Source organism: Pelophylax lessonae, assembly GCF_965119305.1.
Source record: "Pelophylax lessonae genome assembly, chromosome: 8".
In the NCBI taxonomy this organism is placed as follows: domain Eukaryota; kingdom Metazoa; phylum Chordata; class Amphibia; order Anura; family Ranidae; genus Pelophylax; species Pelophylax lessonae.
In genome coordinates this window covers 177,070,060-177,078,598 of record NC_138775.1, presented here as the reverse complement: position 1 = coordinate 177,078,598, position 8,539 = coordinate 177,070,060, and positions in this window count along the sequence as shown.

Below are 8,539 nucleotides of genomic sequence, written 5' to 3'. Positions count from 1 at the left end.
GGACTTAGAGTGTGAAGTTGTGAATGATTACCACGTGTGATAATAGTTAACCAGATATGTGATGTATTGTAAAATAACATATAATAAAAATCATCAATATAATCATGAAAGTATGCTTTAATAAACAAAAAATATTTTTATTTACACTAGCAAAAGGTTTTCAAAAAGTAGCAAACAAAATCTATGTATTACTAGAAAAAAAAAAAGTAATCTTAAAAAAAAAACATGATTAAAAACAAAATGTAAATAAAAAATAGTTAAGTGTACAGACCCATCTTGTGATGAGGTTAGCTGCCTTGCCTTGGGTCCGGGGGCGAATGAAGATGTAGCCTTCAGGTTTCCCATTCAGAGGGTGCTCTGCTGCTTTGTGATGTGGCTCTAAGGCAATGGAGCATTGTGCCTGGAAATTGCCTCCAGTAAAGAAAGTCTAATTTACTCCATGGCCTGGTTCTGCTGCAGGTTTACCCGGAAAAACATTAATTACCACTTTAAGACTGGAAGGATTTGCCCCCTTCCTGACCAGGCCCTATTTTGCGATTCGGCACTGCATTACTTTAACAGACAATTGCGCGGTCGTGCAACGCTGTACCAAAAAAAAATGTATGTCCTTTTTTTCCCACAAACAACGTTTTCTTTTGGTGGTATTTGATCACCTGTGCTATTTTAATTTTTTTGTGCTATAAACAAAAAAAGAGCGACAATTTTGAAAAAAAAAAAAAAAACAATATTTTTCACATTCTGCTATATGATATTCTCAATATTTATTTATTTTTTTAACATTTTAGGCCAATTTGCCTTCTGCTACATATTTTTGTTAAAAAAAAATGCAATAAGCGTATTTTGATTGGTGTGCGCAAAGGTTATTGCATCTACTAACTACGGGAAAGATTTATGTCATTTTTATTGTTTTTTTTTTCAGTAATGGAGTCGATCTGCGATTTTTTTGCAGGACTGCGACATTGCGGCAGACAGATCAGACCCCTTGACATTATTACAGTAATCATTGTTAAAAATATGCACTGTTACTGTAATAATGCCATTGGCAGGGAAGGGGTTAACTTTGTGGGTGATCAAGGGGTTAAATGTGAGCCTAGGGGAGTGATTCTAACTGTGAGGGGGTGTGGCTTCTGAAATGACCATAGAGGCATGTGATCCTATATAGCAGGATCACATCATCTATTTGATCATCCCAGTGAGAAGGACATGATCTCTTCCCCTAGATTCCCGAGAGCAAGTGCTGTACATGTACGGCGATTTGCCCAGGAGCGACTGCCTGTCGCAGTACATCTGCTGCGGGCGGTTGTAAAGTGGTTAAAAATGGTCAGTCTGTTGTCTGCCTACCAGATGAATGGCCCAGGTTAGCCTTCTTATGTCCCGTGACATCCTCCTGCTTTCTCTTGACAGCCTCCTAACTCCTATATCCACTTTACCACCGGAGGATTTTCCTGCTTTTACGTCCAGGCCACTTTTTGCAATTTGGCACTGTGCGACTTTAACTGACGATTGCGCGGCCATGCAACGCTGTACCCAAAGGAAATTTACGTCCTTTTTTTCCCACAAACAGAGCTTCCTTTTGGTGGTATTTGATCACCTCTGCGCTTTTTTTTTTTTTCAAAAGTGTTGCTCTTTTTTTAAAAAATTAAAAATCGCACAGGTGATCAAATACCACCAAAAGAAAGCTCTATTTGTGAGGAAAAAAAGGACATAAATTTAATTTGGGTACAGCGTCGCATGACCGCGCAATTGTCCGTTAAAATAACGCGGTGCCGAATCGCAAAATATAGCCTGGTCAGGAATGGGGTAAAATCTTCCAGTCTTAAAGCGGTTAAAAATATGCTCACTGAGGATTTTTTTGTCAAAGATATGTAGCTAAATACATTTTGGCCTAAATATATGACAAAAATTTAATATATTGGATATTTTTTAACTGTCAAAGTAGAAAATGTCAATTTTTTTACATTCTGATTTATAACATTCCCAAAAAAAATTAAAAATCAAAATGTTTTAACATTTTAGGCCAATTAGTTTTTTGCTACATATTTTTGGTAAAAAAAATCACAAACAGCGTATTTTGATTGGTTTGCGCAAAAGTTATCGCGTTTACTAACAACGGGAAAGATTTGTCATTTTATTGTTTATTTTTTTTACTAGTAATGGTGGCGATCTGCGATTTTTTTTGCGGGACTGTGACATTGCGGCGGACAGATCGGACCCCTTACTGACATTTTTGACACTTTTGGGGGTACCAGCGACATTACTACAGTAATCAGTGCTATAAATATGCACTGTTACTGTAATAATGACACTGTCATTGAAGGGGTTAACTTTATTGGTGATCAAGGGGTTAAATGTATGCCTCATGCTTACTGACCTGTGTGGGGGGAGGGGATTGTGTGACACAGACACAGATCGCAGGTTCAGCTATGCTAAATCCTGTAATCTGTCACTGTCTGTCACATAGGAAATCCGCCCGCTTTGTTTACACAAGTGGGCGGATTTCCACACTCAATCTCAGACGATCGGGGAAAAGCGGTGGTGATCAATGCCACTCCTCCCCTGTCCCGACTCCCGCTGTGTCCGAATACAGTGGGAGCGAGCCTCCGGCGGCGCGCGTGCGCCGCCGAGGGGGGGTGTTGTCCAGCGACGATAACGAGCCACTTTGCCGCAGTACCCTCAACGTGAGCGGTCAGCAAGTGGATAAGCACCCTCTGTAGATGTTCCTCAACAGTTGCTGGGCCAGGCAGTAAAGAATTAGGTGACATCTTGGCAGGAGGCCGCAACAGCTGTGGCTCCTGCAGTACAGGCACATTGGTGGGGGCTGCATCAGAGACTGGTGGCAGGATGATGAGGCCAATGTCCTCCTCTTGTGGCTATGGGGAGAAGGCAGGAGTCTGGGGAATCACAGGGGGCACCTCTACACTATTTGAATAAAATACCCTTTAAATAAATAGAAACAATGTAGTAAAGCAGATAAAGCCTTAAACTAAAATGTTTTTTCTTCAATATATGTATATCTAATAGTTTATTTTCGCTGCGCTTTTATAGGCTCCACCCTAGTTACAGGTGCCCTACTGTAATGGAAGATACTAAGATCAGATGAATTTACAAATAATTTAGAAAAATAATAAACAATTTTAGATTACACATACAAAACATTGTTTTATTCATTAAAACACAACACTTCATTGGATGATTTCATGGAGAAGTGATTTGAGAGGTATGAGGTGTGCATGAATTTAAAAATGGATGGTTGTTAAATATCTTTTATGTTTTTATATGATAATGCCTCTGTATAATGTCATGTTTAGATGATGATGGCGTGTCCTGTTTCTTTTTATTGGAAGCTTGTGTACTTACGCTGAGGAGTAATGGGCCGCTGCTTTCTGTCAGACGCTGTCATTGGAGGGATATGGCTTTCTGTTAAAGACCGAAAAAAAGAGTCAAGGTAATGTTGTTCAGGATAAAGTCTGCTCTAAAACAGCTCTATTTATTTTTGCCTGTTTTATGATGTACAATATAATATTTGATAATCAAAGCTACTCTATTCACAAAAAAGTGCACTAAGGTGAATATACAATGGAACTGTAAAATCAAATCTAGATTTGTTGATGTGTTAAAAACAGATGTAAAATTTCTTTGCAAATTTACCACAATTAACATTTTTGTGAATAGACTTTTAAATATACTATACCACAGGATTTATTTGAGCTTTAACCACTTCAGCCCCGGAAGGTTTTACCCCCTTCCTAACCAGGCCATTTTTTGCCATACGGCACTGTGTTACTTTAACTGACAATTGCGTGGACGTGCAATGCTGTACCCAAATAAAATTGTTGTACTTTTTTCTTTACCAAAAATATAGCTTTCTTTTGATGTTATACTATTTGATCCCCTCTGCGGTTTTTATTTTTTGCGCTATAAACAATATTTTTTAATTTTGGTTATAAAACACATCCAATAAAACAAAATGTAAAAACTGTAATTTCTTCATAAATTTAGGACAATATGTACTCTGATTCTACCACATGCTTTTGGTAAAATAAATTCCATTAAGTGTATATTGATTGGTTTGCACAAAAGTTATAGCATCTACAAACTATGGGATATTTTTATAGAATTTGTTTTTTTTTTTTTACTTGTAATGGCAGCGATCAGCAGTTTTCAGCCCGACTGCATCATTGTGGCAGACAAATCGGACATCTAACTGACACTTTTGACACTTTTTGAAGACCAGTGACACCAATACAGTGATCAGTGCTAAATAAAATGCACTGTCACTGCACTAATGACGCTGACAGGGAAGGGGTTAACACCAGGGGTGATCAAAGGGTTAGGTGTGCTACTAGGGAGTGCTTTCTAATTGTGTGGGGAATGGCGTGGTTGGGAGAGAGATCTGTGTTGCTTAACAGGAACACAAGATTTCTATGTTCCTTCCTGACAGAACCACAATCTGCCTGTCCTGCCTCTCCAGATCCGCTGACTGACATCCCTTCTAGCCAATCACAGCGTGATCACGCCATCTAGTGGCTACTGCACGAAATGACTTACAGGTATGTGATTTTTCGCAATAGAGCCACTTTTCCACCGTATACCCAAGTGGTTAATTAATATTTTTTTCTTTACAGGCTTGCACAGTGTGCCATTCATTGGCTGAGATCCCTGACGATGTCAAACCTATGACAAAACGTGTTGGGTGTAGTCAGACGTGACGGAACCACGCCCCGGAGCCGACCCACGATAGCTTAGGAGGACGCTGCTACTCAACTCTCTGCATGTTCGCATGTGATTATATACCTACTTTGTTGTTTTATCATGTGAGTTTAAACTTTTATAAATAAATTGTCTTTTTTGAAAAACGTTATTACGCTATGTCCGCACCCCTTCTTTGTCTTTTGGGCAATTGAACGTCTACATACTTATGCAGCAAAACTATACCTGGGGAACTTCCTTGAGTGTCCATGAAGCCTGGTGAGGTCTATCCCTTGATTGGGTGACTGTGTACATCTGGTAAGCGGCTCATTCAGATGCTTTCTTTGGGTGATCACTCACGGGTGTGCACTTGTCTCCCAAGTGCTTAATGTATGCTGTTTCCATCTATTGGGATGGGATCTGTGGTTCTCTTTTCCCTGGCTGTGGTTATAAGTGACACACGGAATTAATAAGGTTTACATGTGAGTGCAACTTCCCACTTCCGTTTCCTTCCCATTGTATGTGCGGTATCACGCTCTGTTTTTTATATACCTTTTTTATATGGTCTCTGAACATCTACCACTGAGAGCCCTCCATCCTCACATTGGTGAGAAGTTAACCAAGTGGATCCTGCCATTCCCTCCCTAAAGTAAAGCTGAGGTCTATCCATTAATTTGGATGACCAATTGTATTTGGTAAGCAGCCCTTCTTACTAAAAACTCATCTTTCAAGCTGCTATACGGAGCAGCATCCACATACTGGAACTTGCTACATTGGAAAGTTATTTTTCAGCGACCTCTAGTTGCTGGAACACTTTTTGATTTTTTTTTTTTTTGTGCATCCATTTATTGGGATTTTTATCAATGGACTTATTAGTGATCAGTATTTATTTGATGGACATTATTTTTTGAACATATTGGTTGATTATATTTGTTATATGCACTTCACTTATAGGTTAAGCGCTACACATATTTACACTACTACTTTGGGGATTTTTCTATAGGTCCATGTGTGCAGCTTCCCCCCTTTCTATAAGGTTTTTGTCATCGTTTTTTTTTTCACTGTTATTTCACAATTTTTCACAATTTTTAGCGCAGAAATTTGCCCAATTTTTTATTGGCTGAGATCAGTCAGCTAAAAATCTCTCTGCCAACAAAATGGATTGCACAGCAGAAGCCAGATGTCGTAAAAATGGCTTCAGAGCAAACAAGGATCCCAGCAAGTCCCAGGTAAGAGGGAAAATCGTTGCTAAATTCATATCTGTAGTAGATATAAAAAAAAAAAAAATAACTGCCGCCTCTAAACAATATTACAGATCTCTGGCCTGCCTTTGTTTATAAACAAAACAGCTGGTGAGTCTTGGCATATGTCAAATATGGTAATGGATCTGTCATATCTAATGGGATTCTGATAGGGGAGGATTGTTATGCACATGTTGTTGTGTTGGTGGGACATCGTCTATTGTGATTAAGTTTCGATCTACAGCACTGGATGATGTGATTGACATTAGGTTTTTTTTCCCAATAATTTTTTTTTTTTTTGTGTTATTTGCTATTGACATTTTTTTTTTTTGCAAATGAGTAACAAATATGTCCCCCATGCTCATTCACATAGGAGAAAGGGAAGAATATCTGGGAGCCTCATTTTTTAACCACTTAAGCCCCCGGAGGATTTGGCTGCTCAAAGACCAGGGCCTATTTTGCGTTTCGGCACTGCGTGACTTTAACGGACAATTGCACGGTGGTGCGATGCTGTACCCAAATGAAATTTACGTCCTTTTTTCCCCACAAACAGAGCTTTCTTTTAGTGGTATTTGATCACCTGTGCGATTTTTACTTTTTGCGCTAAAAACAAAATAAGAGCGACAGTTTTGAAAAAATAACAATATTTTTCACATATTTTAATATAGAATTCCCCAAAAAAATGTAAAAATCAAATTTTTTTAACATTTTAGGCCAATTTGTTTTCTGCTACATATTTTTGGTGAAAAAAATCGCAATAAGCGTATTTTGATTGGTTTGCGCAAAAGTTATTGCGTTTACTAACTGTTGGAAAGATTTATGTCATTTTTATTGTTTTTTTTTTACTAGTAATGGCAGCGATCTGTGATTTTTTTTTGCGGGACTGCGACATTGCAGCGGACAGATCCGACCCTTGACTGACATTTTTGACACTATTGGGGGTACCAGTGACATTACTACAGTAATCAGTGCTATAAATATGCACTGTTACTCTAAAAATGACACTGGCAGGGAAGGGGTTAACTTTATTGGTGATCAGTGGGATAAATGTATCCCTGGGGGCGTGATTCTAACTGCGGGGGGGGGGGCGTGGCTTGTGATGTAACCACAGAGACATATGATCCTACATAGCAGGATCGTACGATCTCTGCAGTTACGCCAGGGAGAATGACAGGCGGCTTTGTTTACATTAGCCACTTGCCTTTCTCCCTCTCCAGCGGGAGATCGCCAGTGGCTGCCAGTCACTCGAGCGGGGGTGCTTGCCCCCTAGAGGCTCGTGGACGAGCGACATAGTACTACGTTGCTTTGCCCAGTAGGGGCAAGTGGTTAAAGGAAGCTTAAGATTCCAATAAGTCGCCCTACACTAGAGACGAGCCAAATGAACCCCTGCTCAGGTCGCGCCAGAACTTTCGAACATTGCAAATGTTGAGGGCCGAACAAGGAACCCCATTGAATTCTATGGGACCAGAACTGGAAAAATCAAAAGTGCCCATTTTTTAGGGCTTAGAAGCAAGGTATTGGGCATACAAAGGGTATGCGGGTCCGGGTACTGCCCTGGGGGACATGTATCAAATAAATAAAAAACACCATATTTAAATGAGCTGTGATTTACTGATGCTTAAAGTGAAATAATAAAAATTAAAAATTCCCTTAAATATAGTGCCCGGGGGGTCCCTTTAGTCTGCCTATAAAGTGGTTCATCTGTACTGTGTATGAACCTGTTGCAGCAAAACTGACATATATAAAGAAAGAAAAAAAAATTAAATTGATTTTCCCTTTCTTTATTTTGTAATTGCGGGGTGTTCGGCAGGCCGATCAACCGTTTGATAGCCCTGACAATTCGGATGTTCGCCGAACGGGAGAACAGCCATTGTTCGGCCTGAATTTATGCTCGGGCCGAACCAGTTGCCCAACACTACCCTTCACCAATTTGCCAAATCTACTGGACCAGCAGAATAAGGTGCCTTCTCAAGGGATCCCTCTGGTCGGGATTTTTCCCACCAAAAGCACAATTTCTTGGACTGGTCAAGTTGTTTCCACAAAAACTGGAATGAAGTTTCTTGTACTGAATGAAGCTATAAATGCAGTGGGAGGAGCCTCCTCCCACTGCATTTATAGCTTCATTCAGTACAAGAAACTTCATTCCAGTTTTTGTGGAAACAACTTGACCAGTCCAAGAAATTGTGCTTTTGGTGGGAAAAATCCCGACCAGAGGGATCCCTTGAGAAGGCACCTTATTCCGAGGAGGGGTAGGGGAGAGGATTACAGTGTCTCTCATGACATAAATGTTTCCAAACCCACACTTCTTTAATTTCTGTGGTCTGTACCTAGCTTCCAACAAGTGCTTTAGGTTTGTGTGCTGGACCTCTACCAACTCTGTTCCAACATCTAAAATATAAGAAGCCTCACCCATTATTTACTGTGTACCATCATAAGATATGTATGTTTTTGTAATGTTTTGATCTTAGTTAAAAGCCTATTTGAAGTTACACAAGAATAGGAATTCAGTCAAATAGACCTTGTGCCAATAACCACCATTTTCATAGCTTACCTTCACTTTCTTGTTGCAAAAGTTGTGCAGTGGTTATTGTTCAACCATCCCAGCAGAG